Source organism: Papio anubis, chromosome 11 (assembly GCF_008728515.1).
Source record: "Papio anubis isolate 15944 chromosome 11, Panubis1.0, whole genome shotgun sequence".
In the NCBI taxonomy this organism is placed as follows: Eukaryota; Metazoa; Chordata; class Mammalia; order Primates; family Cercopithecidae; genus Papio; species Papio anubis.
Window position 1 is genome coordinate 118,841,866 of NC_044986.1, and position 20,107 is coordinate 118,861,972.

General features: G+C 43.5%; 1 protein-coding gene across 4 annotated transcripts in view; it reads left to right on the plus strand.

Moving 5' to 3' along the window:
- SFMBT2 (Scm like with four mbt domains 2) overlaps positions 1-20,107 on the plus strand; it is a 254,395-nt gene that overhangs the window by 44,761 nt on the left and 189,527 nt on the right. The window lies entirely within an intron of this gene.

Genomic DNA, 20,107 nt, shown 5'->3' on the forward strand with positions numbered 1-20,107 from the left:
TGTGTGGTGTCCTCTTCGTAGCTAGCTGCCTGTTTTCATCTTGAAGTGACGTGTAGACTTGGAGAGGTGAAATTCCCAGGTTCATTCTGTCCGTGGTATTAGCAGCTGCCTTACTTAGCCTTTCGCAGTATTGGAGCTTTATTAGTTTTTTTTTGGTTATGATATATTGTTTTTCTGATTATTGGGTTTTTTAACCCAATAATCCTGTGGTTTTTAGCTACCCTTTGTTATGTGTAATTGATAGTCTGCTAAGATGGGGGTCCTAAAATGGCTGAAGTTAAGAGTTGCATTTATGCGACGTTTGTCAGGATCGAACCCACTGCCATGGCGTTAGCTGGTATTTTGACTCTTTATTGTCTCTGAAGAAAGAGAAAAAGGTTGTTCTTTCTTTCCTTCCTGCATTGGGTCTTTGCCCCCGCTCTTTCCTATGCCGAGAACCTCCTTCCTTTCTGCGTCCTCCTCCTCCTCCAGCTGTCAGCATAGCTCCCTCTTCCTCCTGCACCAAGGTTGACACTGTCCGTGCTCACAGGCCAGGTCATACCCTATCTGCCTGCACCTTCAGTGTGCATCACGGTTGCAGTTGTACTGTCTTTTCTTTTTTGTTTTTCAATATCTAATTTACATGCCATAAAATTCACCACTTTAAAGTGTACAGTTCAGTGATTGTTTCACAAGGTCATGCAACCATTATTACTATCTAATTCCAGAACGTTTTTTATCCCCTCCAAAGTCACTCCCCATTCTCCCCCTCCCCAGAAAACCCCTGGCAATCACTAATGTACTTTCTGTTTCTGTAGATATTCCTATTCTGGGCATTTTACATGCATGGAAGCCTATGCTGTGTCACCTTTTGTGTTTGGCTTATTCTCCTAAGCATAGTGTCCTCAGGGCTCATCCCCATGGTAGCTCGTGTCTGAATTTCCTTCCTTTTTAAGGCTGAATCATATTCTCTGGCATGGATCGATCACATTTTGTTCTCGTTTCATCAGTGGGTGGACATTTAGATGCAGCTGTACTTCCACTTGTGTGGTTCTTTGAACGGAGTACACTTTATCACCTTAAGACTGTAAGCTGCATGGTGCGAACCCGCTCATCTGTGTACAGCAGCTCTAGCACGTGCTGCCTGTGCTTGAGGAATTCTCAGTAAAGGTTCACTGAGTAATTGAGTGATGTACTGAAGAAGGTGAAAGTGCTGCTCACATGGTAGACTGAAATAGCAAGGAAAAGAACAGTCGTTGTTATGAAGGTCGGAAGCACGTGCGCTCTCCTTCACCTTTCCTCCCTGAGCTGCCAGTAGAGCCGTGTGCACCTTCTCTCTGGACGTGCGAGCCTGGATTTCCAGCCTCTCTATTCAGGTGAGTGCTGGAGAATGGCTGTTACTAAGTCAGGTTTTATTTTTAGTTCCCACTCCAGCTCTGCGTAAGCAAATCGTAGGGTCAGGAGGCACACCCTGGGAGGCACAGTGCATGCTCATGCTTTTGGTCATGTCTGATTCACTCAGCCCCAGACCCAGCCTAAACGGGTCCTGAGTGACACTGTTAGATCTGCCTTTGAATTAAAACCGCCACTGAGGTGAGAAGCTGTGGTGCGATGTTTGATTAATTTACCTGTGATTTCTGATCCGTCGTGAAATAAATCAGCCTTGATGGATGAATTGTACTAATGGAATATTGAGGAAATACCAGGTCTAGTTAGAGATTTAGAGACCTTCCCCCATCCCCAACTCTGCACGCAGGTGCCACACGTTTATGCCACCGCACACTCGGGGGGGTGCATTCATGCTGGGGGCCAGGTACATGTTTGGGGGCACCAAGAGAAGGGCACACAGAGGGGGCACATAGAGTGGGTGGGAGCCTCAGGCCCCATCCTTGTTGCCGACGGTTTTACCATCACATTCATGACTCACTCTTCAAGTTTGACACTTGAGTCTTGAAAGACCCTTGGAAAGGATGTAAGATGATTTCACTTTGTAATAGCTTCTCTAGTGAACGGTTTTAGAGACAAGTTCTGGGGTCTTGAATCTGAATACTCTAAGAGCTAATGGGTTCATTTGGTAAAAATGTATGCTGTTGCTTGAGAAAGAGGGCAGACTTTATTAATCAATTCTTCCTTCTCCCTCAGAAGACAAATGTGACAGCAGTCACATTCTTGGAAACACCATCAAATTTGTATCCTACTGACTTTGTGCTATTAGACAAGACACAGCCACACTTAAAATGACAAGTTCAAAAAGAAAAATGAGAAAACCCTGGAAAAAGGGAAACCGTGAATGTGATGGAGATATTTAAAGTTTATTCAGTTGTTAACAACTTATGCTAATTTGAGGAATTCTTCAGTGATTTTTTTAAAGAACTCAAAAAAATTTAGTGAATAATCAATATGACTTGGAGATCTTTAGTATGGAGAGCAGAGTCAGGAAATAGCAGGTTCATGGGGCAAGAGGTTTTATTGATTGCTGTAGGACAGAATAATTATTGCTTTGTAGCCAGAGGCGGCAGTTGTTCCGGAGGGAATAGTAGAATCTATTTTTTGAACAAGGATTCTTGTTCTTGTGTTTTTTTTTTCTGTCTTAGAGAGCTGATACCATTGTAAATTCTGCAACTGTACCTGGTCGATCTTTGCTGTGGTTAAACTTGAAAGGCACTGCAGAATATCAACAGGAGTTATAGCAATCCGGGGTGCATAATGTTTCTGTTTGGGAGGCTTGTTGGTGAGAGGGAGATTTTCTTACTGATTCCAGGAGTCAGAGTGGTAGAAAGGGAAGGGGCCCGTGGTTGCAACCCAAGATCTGAGTTCCTATCTTGCCTTTGCCATTAACTTAGCTCCATGGGTGAGTCCCCTTCTTGGGGTTCTCATCTTTTCGGGAGGGGTGTTTTAGTCTGTTCTCACACTGCTGATAAAGACATAGCTGAGACTGGTAATTTATAAAGAAAAAGAGGTTTAAGCAGGGCGCGGTGGCTCACGCCTGTAATCCCAGCACTTTGGGAGGCCAAGGCAGGCGGATCGCGAGGTCAGGTGTTCGAGACAAGCCTGGCCAACATGGTGAAATTCCGTCTCTACTAAAAATACAAAAATTAGCTGGGCATGGTGGTGTGTGCCTGTAATTCCAGCTACTCAGGAGGCTGAGGCAGGAGAATCTTTCGAACCTGGGAGGCAAAGGTTGCAGTGAGCTGAGATTGCGCTGCTGCACTTCAGCCTGGGCGACAGGGCGAGACTCCATCTAAAAAAAAAAAAAAAAGAAAAGAAAAAGAAGTTTAATGGATTCACAGTTCCACATGGCTGGGGAGGCCTCACAGTCATGGTAGAAGGCAAATTAGAAATGAGGAGCAAAGGCACGTCTTACGTGGTGGCAGGCAAGAGGGCTTGTACAGGGGAACTTCCCTGTATAAAACCATCAGATCTCGTGAGACTTATTCACTATCATGAGAGTAGCACAGGAAAACCTGCTCCTATGATTCCGTTACCTCCCACTGGGTCCCTCCCACAATATGTGGGGATTATGGGAGCTGCAAATCAAGATGAGATTTGGGTGGGGACACAGCCAAACCATATCAAGGAGGTTGTGGTATAGAATCTCTAAAGAGCTTTCCAGTCGGAAATGCCTGGGTTTGTGATCCTTGTGAAGGAAGAAAGGAAGGAGGGTTTGGGTGCTAGTTTTCCTATATAATGCACGAGGAATGGAGTTTTTTTTTGGAGTTAAGATCCATGGACGTCTAGCCTAGGAATCTGTCCAAAGCATGGACATGAAGTTTCTGAATTACTGTTGGAGGTGAGGACAGTTTAACAGATTGGGAGACACTGTCATTAGGTCAGCAAGTTACGGCGTGTGCCTGGGTAGAATTTTCCCCCACAAAGAATTGTAGGCCCGAGTTCCCCATTGGAACCAGAGAACTGAGAGTCATTAGTCCTTAGCTGAGTAATCAGCAGAAGCTGAGTCAAGTCAGTTGGTTGTGGATAACAGCCTGGGAGTGTTTGCGAATTTTGTCCTTGTTTCATGGGAGAAGGGAGAGAATACCTTTCTTTGTCAGACGGAGGTTGCAGAGCTCCAGATCTTCGAGGACACTTTGGGATTCTCCAAAGTAGTTTTCTAGTACCTGGAGTCACTGCATTGAAAAACAGTGGTTTTTATTATCTTAGATGATAGTTTTATAGAGCACCTAGGACCCTGTGCAGTCCCATGTTTTCCTGCATTGCTATTTTAAATTAATATAAGCTGCGAATTAATGCAAGCCTTCATTAGTCTGTGAAATGGTCCAAGGAAGGAGAAACAGCATGGCGGCAGCTCCAGGAGATGTCATCAACGGGGGATTCCCATCAGCAGGCAGAGCTCCGTCAATAAACACGCGTTTAGAGACCCAGGCTCCGTGGCCAATTGGCCGTTCAGGGAGCAGTGTTCCTGCTTGTGAGCTAATCGGGGCTAATCTTTCATATTAAAAGTATTAAGGAACATACTACATTAAAGCGTCACTCAGTGCTACGGAGGATTATGGCTCTTATTAGTGGAGCAAAATGTAAAACGTTTTGGTTTAGTAAATCCATAAGACTTGATTTATTCATAAGCACACGCAATGCTCGCAAAGGGCAGCTGCCAAATCATTATTGTTTATGGTGAGAATATATGGAAATCATTTAATCCAGTGACGACTTCATTGTTATTTATTGAAAAGCAGCGACATTACCTCTTAAGGTGTGGGACTGGGAGGCTTTGGAGATTTAGTCGATGTCTGCCGAGCCCCGAAAAGGATGCTCGTGGAAGATTGCAGGTAAGTATGTGGGATGATGCGGCTCCAAATAACACCCCTTGGCTTGTAAATGGAGATGTATTTATGAGTGCTTTCTACCGTTGCAATAAAAGTATTGGAATTATAGTGCCTTAGGAGTCATGCCACTAATTTTTATTTTCCCTGTTATTAAAATTTCTGTCGTTTGAATTGCATACTCTGCAACCTTGCCAGAATGACTCAATTTACCATTCAAACTTAAATCAAAATTAGTGGAGTTAGTTAATATACAACTCATTTGAATAAAGGAATGTTTATTCATGAAGTGTGAGGAGAAAGTGTGAAGATGGCCTTATGTCTATGTGGGCAGCTCCTGCCAAGTTTTAAAGCCTGGTTTTAGGACTGTTTTTGGGAATTGCCATTTTTACTATAGTTGATTGTAGAGGACAAGATGCTGGCAGGTGGCACATGGCACAGGAAAGTGACCAGACAGCAGGACTTAACCGGCTGTGACATGGCTCAACTGTGGACTCCGAGAAGTAGAATTAGGCTATGTTTTCATGAGACTGACCATTTTTAAAATTTACATTTTATAATGTCAATGACATTTTAGTAATATTAAGGGAACTTAATCACATTGTTTTCTTTGGCTATCTGACATTGTAACTGGAGTTTCACTTGTTTATTGATAAGAAAATTTAGTACATATGCTAAAAACTCAAAGAGCAAAATGAATCCTAACTGGGCACCCAGGGTTGAGGCAAGCAGAGAGACACTCATTAAATATTAGATAGCTCAGTATAAAGAGAGCAGAACACATTGGTATAAGAAAGGGTAGGATTATTTGGCAAGTATGTCTGTAAATAAACCAAAAGTCATAGTTAGATACTTTATTTAAAAATATTTAAATATTGTAAACTTTTTAAATAAATATTTTAAAAAATGAGCTAGTATTGTATTGTCAAAAAGCCATTTTTGATGATGGTGTGTGAAAGAAGGAACATTCAGAGAGGAAACAAAGTAACCCTTTCTCCATAGGCACCGAATAGACCTTCTACAACATTTCCCATGGTTTTGAATTCTATCTGATCAAGTAGAGAGTCTGTGTACACATTCATCATGGTGTAGACCAGGATGGGCTTGGCCTGTAGATGTGTGTGACAGAGAGAGTAGGTATGTGTGTGTTTGTTACTGTTGGTGCAAACAGTATTTAATTTTAATTTCTGTCATTTACACATCACATCATGAAAGAGTCCTCCTATGAATCAAAACCCTTCATATAGGTAATGGTGAATAACTTTGTGTATGAGTAAAAAATGAATAGTTTTTTTTTTTTCCCCAGAAATCCCTATTCAGTGTTTGTATTTGTTTTTCGCTGCTCACAAGATGCCACCTACTCTCTTTTTTATTTTTTATTTTAAGTTTTTTGAGGCAGGGTCTCACTCTGTCACCCAGTCTGGAGCGCAGTGGCGTGATTTTGGCTCACTGCAACCTCTGCCTCCCGGGGTCAAGCTATCCTTCTACCTCAGCCTCCTGAGTAGCTGGAACTACAGGCACGCACCACCATGCCTGGCTAATTTTGTATTTTTGTAGAGATGGGGGTCTTCGTGTGTTGCCCAGGCCAGTCTTGAACTCAAACAATCTGCCTACATCAGCCTCCCAGAGTGCTGGGGTTACAGGCATGAGCCACCGTGCCTGGCCCCATACACTGTCTTTCATCATCTTGGACAGTGAATGAATGAATCACGAATTTCATTCTGTTTGTGTCATAGCTCTCCAATTAGAAGATATTTTTGTGTGCGCCTCCTGTGGTACCGGGTAATGACATTTAATCCTGTCAGTCCTCAGAACATCCTTATGAAGTGGCTGGTATTATTTTTATTTCATAGTTGAAGAAAGTGTGTCTGTTCCCCGATCAGGCAGTTGGAAGTAGATTTTAAGCTAAGAGGATTCTGGCCAGTTCTGAAATCCTTGCTTTGAAAATAGCAGGGGGTCTGTAAATATTTTATTGATTCGATGATATTATTAAGACTTTAGATTAGAGTGGTCAGACTGACTATCACTGAGAAACGTTGTAGGGTTGGTTTCTTGGTGATTTTTAAGAGTAGGGTAGAAAGCTGCTGTCCAGAATATTTTCCAATTTGTCTTTTTTGGCGGCAAATACATGGAAGAGATGCGGTCTGGAAGTTCTTTGCCGAATGGTAACCATGAGATTATGTAAAGTTATGTAAATTGCATCAGATGCTATTTGGGTTTTTCTGCACTACATGAAAACTGTAAGCACGAAGCAGTGACTAGAAGGTTTTCCTTTTTAGCGCTAGTCATAAATGAATTTATTTTCTCCTGCTTCTCAACCCAGCAACATATGTAATTTAAGTCAAGCATGTGTTTGATTCTGAGTGGAATTCGAGGGGGAGTTGGTGCTGTGTGTTTCCATGGCCTCGTGGCTCATTTTTGCCTCCGTGTTAACTCCTTCACTTCCGAAATTGTCAGAGCCTCCAACTCATCTGGCCCCTCCCTCCCTTGGTACCCCACTTCCCCTTGTAAGGATCCTGACCCTGGCCTCCTCCAGATGCAGCTCAGATGATCGTGGCCTTGGGTGCATGGAGGGCTCAGCTCCCATCCAGCCCCGTTCCTGCTCTGGGTGGACCCTGGAACGTCCTGAATGATCCTCGGGTGTCACTTGCAAGGGAAGCCCCATGTCACCTTTACACAGACAAGCCCCCGTGGGCACAGCTCAGCCTGTAGGACATCTGGCTGCTCCAGGCTTGACCCTTCCTCGTTGACTTCCCTTTATTCCCCCTCCACCTCCACCTGTTCACTCTTCATCGTGCCACTGACTGTCCTCTAGTTTGTTGGACTGGTGAGCTTCTCCCACTGTGCTCCCAGCTCTGGCCTCCTATACAAGCCTCTGACTTCCCTGCTGCTTCTTATTAAGTCTCCTCTTGTGGCTCTGTGTTTCAGGGCATACCTCCATTCCAGGGCCAAGCAGATGTTCCAGGGCCATGCTGGTGTCCCAGGGCCATGCGGATGTTCTGGGGTCATGCCTCCATTCCAGGGTCACCATGCCTCCATTCCATGTTCACCATGCCTCCATTCCAGGGCCACCGTGCCTCCATTCTAGGACCAAGCAGATGTTCCAGGGCCATGCTGATGTCCCAGGGCCATGTTGATGTTCTAGGGCCATGCTTTCATTCCAGGGCCACCATGCCTCCATTCCAGGGTCACCATGCCTCCATTCCAGGACCATGCTGATGTCCCAGGGCCATACCTCTGTTCCAGGGCTACCATGCTTCCATTCCAGGGCTACCATGCCTCCATTCCAGGGTCACCATGCCTCCATTCCAGGGCCAAGCAGATGTTCCAGCGCCACGCTGATGTTCTCAGCCATGCTTTCATTCCCAGGGCTGGGCCACCATGCCTCCATTCCAGGGTCACCATGCCTCCATTCCAGGGCCAAGCAGATGTTCCAGCGCCACGCTGATGTTCTAGAGCCATGCCTTCGTTCCATAGCTGTACAGATAGTCTCGGGTCATGCCTCTGTTCCAGGGCCATGCAGGTGTTCTAGGGCCATGCTTTCATTCCAGGGCTATGCTGATGTCCCAGGGCCATGCTGGGTTCTATTGAGTTTCACTCCAGGGCTGTGCCAACATTCCAGAGCCATGCCAGCGGTCGTGCCTCCAGCTCGAGTCCTTCAGTTCTACCGGTCATTAGGGAGAGTCTGCCTTTTTGAGCCTGGCTGTCAGGGAATGGTTAGTTTGTGCATTACTTGTCTCCTGAGTCTAGAATCATGTTCAAGCTTGGCGAGTACAACTTCAGTTCGAAGTCTTGGGAACTCAGATGGTTCCCAAGGATGATTCAGAGGTGAATTTGGAATTGTTTGAGTCAAGGTTTTCCAGAGAAATAGACCTGATAGGATCGGTAAATATGTAGCAAGAGATTTTACATTTAGGAACATGTGATTGTGGATGATGGGTGAGCCCAAAAGCCAGTGGGGGAAGATCTGTAGGCTGGAAACTTAGGAAAGAGCTGCAGTTGGAGTCTGAAGATCATCTACTGTAGAAGCAGGGGGAGCCAGTGTTGCAGATGAAGTCCGAAGGCTGCCTGCTGGAGAATCTTCTCTGGCTCCCAGGAGGTCAGCCTTTCAATCTATTCTGGCCTTCGACTGATTAGACGAGGCCCACCCACATGCAGGAGGATGATCTGCTGCTCAGTGTGTACTTACTTAAATGTTACTCGCCTCCAACACCTTCACAGAAACACCCAGAGTAATGTGTGACTAGATGTCTGGACACTGTGGCCCAGCCAAGTTGACACATAAAATTAAACCTGCTAGGCGTGAATTCAGAGCTAGAACTGCATCACCCACTTGCTCTCCCCTAGTGTCATCTTAATGCCTTCTGGAGAGGCAGAGCATTTTGTGTACACTTGGAATCCCTGTGCTGGTTTGCCTTAAAAGACAGTGTTCAGTTGATATTTCTGAATATAGATGCCCTTAACAGAAAGCTCTGATAGCAGTTCGAGAGATTGTGAAGTAAATGCATGGATTATCTTTAATTCTGTGAAAGTATAAATGTCAGAGTGACAGGTCAGAGATTCTCTTGAAAACCAATACAAAGTGGGTAGGAAGAAGAGGCAGAGATATTTCACCTATTTTTAGGCTCACTGCCTGCTGCTCGGTAGGGCCACCATGATTTATCTGAGTTCAGTGTCAGTTTCCATAACTGCTTATTACTCTACAGGTACCCACTGGGATTACTTACAAGGGATTTTGCTAATGAGGATGTACTTCCGGATACAAGGTTCTGTGGCATGCATTTAAAAAGGTGGTAGCTGGCTGGGTGCGGTGGCTCACGCCTGTAATGTAATTCCAGCACTTTGGGAAGCCAAGGAGGGAGGATCCCATGAGGCCAGGAGTTTAAGACCAGCCTGGCCAACATGGTGAAATGCTGTCTCTATTAAAAATACAGACATTAGCCAGGCGTGGTGGCAGGTGCCTGTAATCCCTACTTGGGAGGCTGAGGCAGGAGAATTGCTTGAACCCAGGAGGCGGAGGTTGCAGTGAGCCGAGATCACGCCACTGTACTCCATCCTGGGTGACAGAGCAAGACTCCATCTCAAACAAAACAAAACACAACAACAACAACAAAAACGCAGTAGCTAGTGTGCTTTCATCATGGGTTGCCTTGAACTCCTTTGAGAGCCTGCATCTTAATCATTATATGGCCTGTCCTCAACCCTGAGAAAAAGTGAACACGTGAACAGCCTTTGAGGTTAGCATTACACTTCCACCGGGATGAGAGGGGCCTCCAGCCTGGGGTGTGCCTTTTAGGGAATGCAGAGAATCACATGCACAGACAACTATGTGTATTCAAGAGCACGGAGCTGCCTCTCCCTCAGATCCTGTTTCCAGGACTGTTCCCCAGCAACTGTACCTACACATCAGGCTCAAACGGAGAGATTCTCTGCATCTCTCGTGCCCTTGGGAGAAAAACAGCTGTGTCTGAATGCTGTGATTTTCTGAGCTGTGGTGTTGCCACTGTTAGAGTAAAAGATATATTAATGGTCAAATTACTTCTTTCAGAAAGCACAAATATAATAAATTTTTTACGTAGTGAAGAATCACTTTGCAATAGTGCTGAGCAGTTTCTATTCTAGAAGAAATTAGTACAGAATTTCCAACAGTTATATATGTTGACTGGGGCTTTTTTTTTTTTTTTTTTTGAGATGGAGTCTCGCTCTGTTGCCCAGGCTGGAGAGCAGTGGCTCTATCTCGGCTCACTGCAGCCTCTGCCTCACGGGTTCAAGCAGTTCTCTGCCTCAGCCTTTTGAGTAACTGGGATTACAGGTGCCTACCACCATGCCCAGCTAATTTTTTTGTATTTTTAGTAGAGAAGGGGTTTCACTATCTTAGCCAGGCTGGTCTTGAACTCCTGACCTTGTGATCCACCCGCCTTGGCCTCCCAAAGGGCTGGGGTTACAGGCATGAACAAAATTAACTTTGTTTTATAAAATGAAAAAAATATTTTACCATACAAATTCACACTATTTTCATACATGGGAATCTGGAACCCTAGACGTAACATGGATGAAGCCGATGTTGACTTTTTACATTGGCAACTGAGTGAATGTTGAATGCTAGAACTGTGGATAGTTTTATTTCTTTATAAACACGCTTAATGAGATTTGGTGCTAAAAAAATAGATAAAATATTTAATTTTATTTTAATATTTTAAATTAAAATGTTTGATATTCACTAATTTTAATTTGCATTTTCCTGTTAATTTGAGTAGATACTTTAGAATCTTAGAGGAGGAGGACATTTGGAATCGTCGGACACTTAGAAGGAAAATAGCATTTTTGAACAAAATGATTAAAAAATTTGAATTTAGCATTTTCTTCAGTTTATGTATTTTGATGAAAAGAATTAAGATGAAGTAGATTGGGTATAATGATATTTTATCTTCTAATCTGTTAGGCGATTTCTGTGACTAGAACATAAATTATGTGAAAATCTAGATTTTTAACTAAATAGTTAATTTTGCTGAAAGGAAGGCCAAAGGGATAAAGATATAATCATTTATGACTTATGTAAGTCTTTATTTGATTACTCATCTAAACATTGCTGGCCCATCAGCAGAACACCCAGACTCATGTTGTCATAATTGAATTTAGTCATCTCTGGCTTTTTGCCAACTTTCTGTCATCTGTGCACTAGCGCTTTTCCAGACTTTTTGATTGACATTATGAAGATATATTTGTCAGTGTAGGAGGACAGAGCATACTTTACTTAAAAGCCTGTTTGCTTGATTAATAACTTGTAAATCTTAAACATGTGCTACGTGAACTACATTTGTATTCGCACCTGGTGTGTCTGGGCCCGTTTTAGGGTTCAGCTAGAGCCCCTGTGAGCTACAAGTCTTTCTAAGGATGATTTGGGCACTAATGGATTTAGGGAGCCAGTTTCTACATCCACCAGGCCTGTCTCTTCCATGAGACTGAGCTGCCTGAGAATAGACCAGTGCTGTCCTTTCCCACCTGTCCCACCCTCTCTCCCTCTTTCCTCTCCTGCATTGGTTGAGAAGGATGCCACCATCTGAGGTATCAAGATCTCGTACCCACCATGCCAGCCGTGACATCCAGACACACCAGTTTATCTTTTTATGTTTACTCGTGACACTGCCATGTTATTCATATTGTTTTCACCAAGACTAATGACAATTTTAATAATCTAAGCCAAAAGAAAATTTTTCTTTTATGGTCGAAAAATTTTTTTTAAAAGTTGAATTATATACTGCCTACTTTTTGTTGTTGTTGCAGAGAAATTGGATAGGATAAACATTATGAGACTGTTGGGATAAGAGTCTGGGGGATATAGGCGGCTTCTATAATTTCAGGGAGGAAAAAGAACCCTATACAGGCTGTTAAAGTAGTACTGATACATGTATATTTTTATTTTTATTTTTTGTTTTATTTATGTTTTTTTTTGGAGAGGGAGTTGTGCTCTGTCACCCAGGCTGGAGCGCAGTGGCGCGATCTCGGCTCACTGCAACCTCCAGCTCCCAGGTTCGAGCGATTCTCCTGCCTCAGCCTCCCAAGTAGCTGAGATTACAAGCACGCGCCACCACACCCAGCTAATTTTTTGTATATTTAGTAGAGACAGGGTTTCGCCATGTTGCACAGGCTGGTCTCGAACTCCTGACCTCAGGTGATCCGCCCACCTTGGCCTCCCAAAGTGCTGGGATTATAGGCGTGAACCACTGTGCCTGACCTTTTATGTATAATTTTAAATGTAGGATGGAAGGTATCAGATCATTTACTGAGTATATTTATGGGAGTAATATAGGAGTTTTATTCCAAATGTCAGAGTTGCAATACACAGGAAATTACATCCTTTGTGACTATTGAAATGAATGAAACATTTCTCAATGCCACATTGAAAATGCATGATGGGAGGACATGAGGTTTTCAAGATTCTTGTATGGGGAGTATATGAACAAGAAAGTTTGAGGACCAGTTTTCACAGATGGTACTCAACCACAGCCCTGCTCGTTCATCCATTAAGATGTTTTTTTCTTTATGATTTAGATGCTTAGACGTTCTCAGAGCTTTGGAAGGATTTATCATAATTGAGCATTTGCTGAGTTTCTATTTCCGTCATTGGATTCCTTTGGTAATATATTTGCAAGTCTTTCTCTGAGTTCTTTGCTAATAGGAAAACAAGAGCTGACAGGAAGATCTTGGGTAGATGGGTGAAAATGGCTACTGGCTGCTGATTTGGTCCACTGTATCACCACATTACTGTTGCCATAGAAATGGAAACACTTTAATATCAATCAGTGCATATGGGGGTTCTATGCTGTGCCTGGTGTTTTTTGGGTGGGAATTTATGATATCGTTGTTATTAAGCATTTTGTATTGAAGCACACTGCTAATATAGTCAACTCTTGGCTGATACCAACTCAATTTTGGCAAAATGTGTTTCTGTGATGGTCCCCAGTGTACTTATTTATTTGTTGGCCATTTCTGCCCTGCTCTTGACTGTTTCACTCCTTGGTTTAGCAAGAGGTGTTGGGAGCTGATTTGAAACTCTGATCTCTGGAAGCGTGGGGAATATGACTCCTCTAGTCTGGGTGGGAACTTCTCTGAGATAGTATTTCTTTTCTTTTGAGGTTTTAAAATGTGTCTGTCTAAGCCTGGGCAACATAGCAAGACGCCATCTCTAAAAAAGAAATTCACCAGGTGTGGTGGTGCACGCCTGTAGTCCCAGCTACTCAGGAGGCTGAAGCAGGAGGATTGCTTGAGCTCAGGAGGTCGAGGCTGCAGTAAGCTGTGATTGCACCACTGCACTCCCACCTGGGTGACAGAGTGAGCCCCTGTCTCAAAATGTCTTTATGCCAAACATTTTTAGAGGTTTGTTCAACTGCTATGGAAACTTCCAAGAGCCGGGCGCTGACCTGACCCTGGCACCTGGAGTGTTCCTTCTGGGAGAATCCGCCTGTGGTTGAATAGAAAGACCCCTGCTCTCTGCTGGTATTGAAACAAAACACGGGCATCTCTGGAACTGAGTTCTGTATAGTAAGTGACTCCTCCGGCCAGCATATGGGGTGGGAAGTGCTGGTGTGAGTCGCGTGGCCTGAGCGAGGGGCTCAGGCCTGCCCAGAAAACAGCCACTTCATCTGCTTGCATCACACTGTCCTCATCTTCACGGTGACGAATTGACATAACCTTGCTCTCACTTTGATGGCAAACGCTGTCTGTAACCTGTCACATGGAAAGTTCCCTCCTCTCACATTATCAGGGAATAAGAGGGTTTTTTTTTTTTTTTTTTTTTGGGTAAGAGGGTTTAATAGACCTTGACAAAGGGCTGTATGAGTGGAGAAGTGACTGTGCCCTAATAGCAGGACACTTGAAATACAGCCACAGGGCCATAGTATCTTTCCCTTAGTCAGTAGCTCCTCACCCAGCCACGTCCAGTGTCCAGAATACTGTCAAGGAGTTACCTGTTTACCTGCTGTGAGCTCAGAGAATTTTGATCATACTGCCTTTAAAATGATTATTTTTGCTCTGTGCTATACTTGTTTGTGGATACCCGATCTCAGCCATTTGCTTGTGAAAGTGAGGCTGTGTGAATGTTTTGTTATCAGAAATACACATTTTGGATCCTAATGCCACCACTTAGTTAAATGTGCGAACCTGGGCTAGGTATTTTCTCTCTCAACTTTGTGACCTGCAATATTCCCGTGTGTAAACTGGGGATAATGAGGCCCGCCTTACAGGATCGTTTTGTGCATTCAATGGGATTCGTGGAAACTCCTTAGAGCAGCGCTAAGAATGAAGGTGGTAATGAGAAATGCAATTGTTATCCATCCTCATTCTTCTGGTTAAGGATGGTATTTTATTCACCTTTTGATTTCTTATAATGCCTTGCACATAGTTAAAGCTCAGCAGTTGTTAAATGAATAAAGAACAAAGCTTCCATGCAAAAACAACAACACACAAAACTAATTAGTACTAGTGTTTGTGTATTATTCACTGGAGGGCCTTTTCAAATCCTACTACATGCATAGACAACAATCACGTTATTTGATTTTGAAACCCAGCACATGTTGGAAGCAGAAAATTAGAAGCATGAGAAGACAGCTGTTAGTCGTGCATATTGATATCACAAGTAAATCATAGCGGGCCACCCAATTGCAAGGAAGGAGGTAGAGGAGCTGGGAAAAATGGTATCAACAGTAGAGCAATCTGATGCCATTTACCACAGGAGCAGATAGCCCCATCCACAGATCCAGAGGGTGTGTGGTTACTACCAAGGGAATTGCCAACTATTGCATAGTAAAGCAGAATAATTGATTTATGGCACTCAATCCTCCAAAAAGTTGTAAATTTCTTTGATATCTACCAAGTAGGTGGCAACAGCAAAGGCTAACCTCAGGGGGATTTGCACGGAGGAAAAGCAAGATTGTGAAAACCTGCTGTTCTAGGAGTTGAAATGTATTATTATTATACCTATGGTAGAACTCTTCTCCTCTTTGTCAGGCAGACTTAAAGTATAGAACAGTCTTTATTCCAGTTTGCTAAAAGTGGGAACTCTGTAAACCAACACAGTGAGCCTGGAGCAATGACAAGCTACACAAAAATTAAACGTATTTGTATTTCAAGATGTAGCGAGCTATCGTGGCCAGTTCGTGGCCACTTTGGGAAGGCATTTGTCAGGAGGAAGCAAGATGGCACTAAAGTGTGGCAGAGGACAGATGTTGGAGCCATCATGGGTGCAGAATAAGGCAGGCCTGCAAGGGTGGCTTGTTGGGGTCACACCTGATAGTTCAGATATCTTTTGCTATTGATTTTCTAATTTTCTAAGATGAAGTGTTAAGGTCCCAGCATGTGGCATGTGCCTCCAGATGGACAATTCAGGTTGCATGCCTCAGACCTGGGGATTGGGACTGGCCAGAACAGAGAAGACCCCGTCAGCAGGATGGACAGGATCCCATTAGCAGGATGGACAAGATCCCATCAGCAGGATGGACCCCATGGAAAAAAAAATCTAGGAACTAAGACACAATTGGGCAGGAGTCTGGGAAACTTATTAGGAAGGATCAAGGCTGACTTTGCCACCATGACCCAGCCCCGAACACGATGGGAAGAGGGCTGTGGAGTGGGGCTGTGGGCGGCACTTCCCGGGGCCCTGAATGAAGCAAGCTTGGAGAGGGAGCTGGTGTGTGGGTCTAAGTGGCTCCTTGAATGTCAGCATGCGCCTATGAGGTGCCGATGTAGCCTTCCTGCCTCTTTGAGAGTTGGCTTCCCATAGGGACATCCTAGACACTGGATGATTTTTGCATCAGCATCTTCAGTCCATCAAATACAGTCTTTGAAATCCCAGTGTCCTCAGTTGGTGATGGGCAGGGGACAGACATTTGTGGTCTCACGCTGAGGGTCTTAGGAAGCAAGACGTGGATAAAAGAGTCAGGGATTGAGGACGGGGCACGGTGGCTCACACCTGTAATCCCAGCACTTTGGGAGGCTGAGACAGGCAGATACCTGAGGTCAAAACCAGCCTGCCCAACATGGCAAAACCCTGTCTCCACTAAAAATACAAAAAATTAGCCAGGCGTGGTGGCGGGCACCTGTAATCCCAGCTACTTGAGAGGCTGAGGCAGGAGAATTGCTTGAACCTGGGAGGTGGAGGTTGCAGTAAGAGCTGAGATCACACCACTACTCTCCAGCCTGGGCGACAAGATCAAAACTCCGTCCTCCCCACCAAAAAAAGAAAAAAAAAGAGTCAGGGATTGAAAGTGAGAGGATCCAAATTGCATCCTGTCCTGCCCATAGGGTGTTCTGTCCACTTTAAGTTTGACATGGTGGTTCTGAACCAAGCCTGAGACGGTGTTGGGGTGAAATTCTGGAGGGCTGCAGAGTTAGGCAGTCTGTGCTGAGCATTCCATCACACGTGCCATTCCACACCATTTGGAGATCGAGCAGAACAGCTTTGATTGATGCTGGGCCATTTTGTTTTAGATCATTTTCACATTTATGATTTCTGAGGTTATGGAAAGTTTCTGTGATTCTTGTGATTTCAAGAGAGGGGATTTAAAAATGGATAGGGAGGTTCGTCACAGACTCATGAGACTTAGGAGTGAGAAGGAAAGCAGAGTCGGAGAGGTAGAGAATGGGTGGGTGACCATCCTTGACCTGGGATCTCTGTGACCAGGGCTCTCTCCGTTTCTCATCCAAATGTCCTTTGTGGAGGTCTCATCCTTGTCATGGTGGTGACAAGACACCGAACTTACCACTTCTAAGGACTTGAACACCCTGAGAGCCAGAGGCTGCAGAAATGACTGTGGCAGGTTCCCTGCCACTCACGGAAACTGAAATGTACCAGAGAACTTATATCCAGGCCAAACAGCATTTGTGTTGGAGAAGTTGCCTTTCTCTCAAAAAGGATGGATAGGAAGCAGTTTTTTAAATCAATGTGCCTGCTTTCTGAATATTAGCACAAATCTGGTTATATCCAACAGAAGATAGAATGATTATACAACACGAGGCTTAAATGTTTGTCTTTTAAAATGTTCTTAGGGTATGCAGCAAGAATTCACAGTGGTTAACCTGTATTTCCAAAGAGATTTAATCAGAGGAAGTATCAAAGAATTGAAGATTAGTATGATTTTGAGGGTTTTCCTAATTATTTTTCTGATGATTTCTTATCAATTAACAGAGCTGTTAAGCAGAGTTGATTAAACAATGCCAGTTTTTTGAAAAGCCCTTAATGACATTTACACAGCGGTTACCAAGAGCCCCTGAAAGCCCATCATGGATTATAGGAACAAGTTATAGCCATTAAAACGATCTGTAATTATTTTTTTTTCATAGTAGGGAGTGATGTCAAGGCATTAGCTTCTGTTCAACATATTTCTTAGAAAAGGATGTCTCACAACTTCTTCTTTTGAGACCATCACAAAGTGAAACAATTCCCTGATCCCACACGAACCTCCCCCACCACCCTCAAACATAAACCGACCCAAACTCTTTGAAGAGCTCCAAAGAAAATAAAATGTTTTTAAAATATCTTTTCCTGTTCAAAATGTTTTATTGACTTGTAGGGATGAAGAGATGATGATGATTTATATGCCTGGTGTAGCGTTACTTGGAGTCATGTTTCATTAGATTTGTTTTGTGAAATGAAGAAAGCAGTATGTACTTTACGTTTCTCATCTATACATCTAATGTGCAATTTGTTAGCCCATCAAAATTAATTTTAGATCCCAAATGGATCTTTAGATTTGTAAGTACGGTTAATGGTTTTTTCAGTTAAGTGTATGTATTTATGTGCCCTTCTTGGGTGAATTTCTCTGAAGGATTCTGCAGGGTGAATGTTAACATAAATAACTAACCAGCAAATAAGTGTCAATTAAAAATTCTATTACCATAATTGGCTGTGGCCCTTTCTCATCAAAGTACAGTATGTTTAGATCAAATTTAATTTTTTTGAGATGCTTGCCTGCTTAATTTCCCAATTTAGCTCCTCTTTCTGCTAACAAAAGAAACTGTTTTCCATTTAGAGGAGCATCTTTCTACTCTACCTGCATATGAATACTGTGTTCAAACACTACAAAGATTTTTAAGAGTTTTTTAAAAACAAAGAGATTTGGTCATTTTTGCGGGTTTCTTTTTTCCTTCTAAATTTCATGGTCTCTTTTATGCTTTCTTTCTGGATTCTCTATTTTTCTTTCTCAAGATTTCCCCCTTTTCCTGAGGGATTTTTGCTTCCAGCTCATGTGAGGGCTTTGATGGTGTAGTTTATGTGTTAGGATTACAACTGCTGTTCCCAAAAGGCACTAAAATGCTGTGGCTCAAGTTAATTTAGAAGTTTACTGCTCTTTCTTCCAAATGCCATGTCTGCGTGGTGAAAGGCTGGTTCTCCTCCAAGTTGCCCAGCAAGAAAGAGGGAAAGGGAGAGACTGGGGACAGCAGCTCACCTCCCACTAGCAAAACTTGGTCTCCCGGGAGTCCACCAGGCCGTGTCTAGCTACAGAGAGACTGGGAAAAGTACCCCGTAGCTGTGGGGCTCCTCTTAGCTAAAATCCCTGAGATGGGGAGGCTGCTTTTCCTAAAACAAAGAAGGGAGAGAAAAAAGCCCTGGGGGACAGTTAGTTTCTGTCACAGCTCATTTAGCTACACATTTTTGTTTTGCTTGTTTTGAGACAGAGTCTGGTTTTGTCGCCCAGGCTGGAGCGCAGTGACGCAATCTCGGCTTACAGTAACCTCCGCCTCCGGGGTCAAGCGATTCTCCTGCCTCACTCAGCCTCCTGAGTAGCTGGGATTACAGGCGCCTGCCACCGTGCCTGGCTAAATTTTTTTTTTTTTTTTTTTGTATCTTTAGTAGAGAGGGGGGTTTCACCATGTTGGCCAGGCTGGTCTCGAACTCCTGACCTCAACTGATCCTCCTACCTCGGCCTCCCAACGTGCTGGGATTACAAGCGTGCACTGCCTTGCCCGGCCTACAAAAAATTTTTAAAGATAACTGTTTCATCTTTGGAAAACATCTAAAGGAAAATGTAAAAGTGTTAAAATACAAAACAGAATGGCTTTTTTTTTCTTCATTTGGGAGTCAAAATGTATTGTCTGTAGTTTATATACCAGTATTGATTTTTAACACATGATCTTTGCTGTCGATGGAATAGGGTATGCACTTTCCCTTGCATTAACATTTAAAGAGATGAATGTTACCTGTGCACAATATTTGTAAGAGATGGTTCTAAAAGGTTTGTTTTAAAAATTACCTGTGTCTTGCTCACACCCTTTACCATGTCCTATGTTTCAGTCTGCTTTTTACTGTTTAAGATGAATGCAAGCAATCACCAACACACAGCATCATAAAATTTTAGAACACTGGGGTCAGAAAGATCCTACAAGTGTCTAGAAGTGAAACAAAACACAACAGATTATAAACAAGGCTGGTGATTTGATTCAATCACTTTACATAAGGGGATAAGAGCAAAAATTATACAGTGTGTATTACAGGATACATATAGTCAAATGTCAGGCTCAAAATTAGGCCAGTAGCTTCTGCTGCTTGGACTTTAATCTTGAAGCAAGGAAGAATGTGGGAATTTAGCGGGGTGAGGATGACAGAGTTAAGGTGTTCTGTGCTTTTATTTTTGTCCTACACGAGGTAGCATCTGAGCGCTCTGCTAAATAGTGGTGATCCGTTATTTCAGAGTCGGGGACTGTTCTTGGCACTCGAAGTGGAATGTTGAAGTGGAAGTTTTGCCTCCCAGAGGATTTCCGTTCTAGTTAGCGTCTGTGTCGCTGTGAAGACGTGGAGGATGGGTGAATGCCATTTATGCAGGAGATACAACACTTAGTTAAGACCGTCTGTTGAT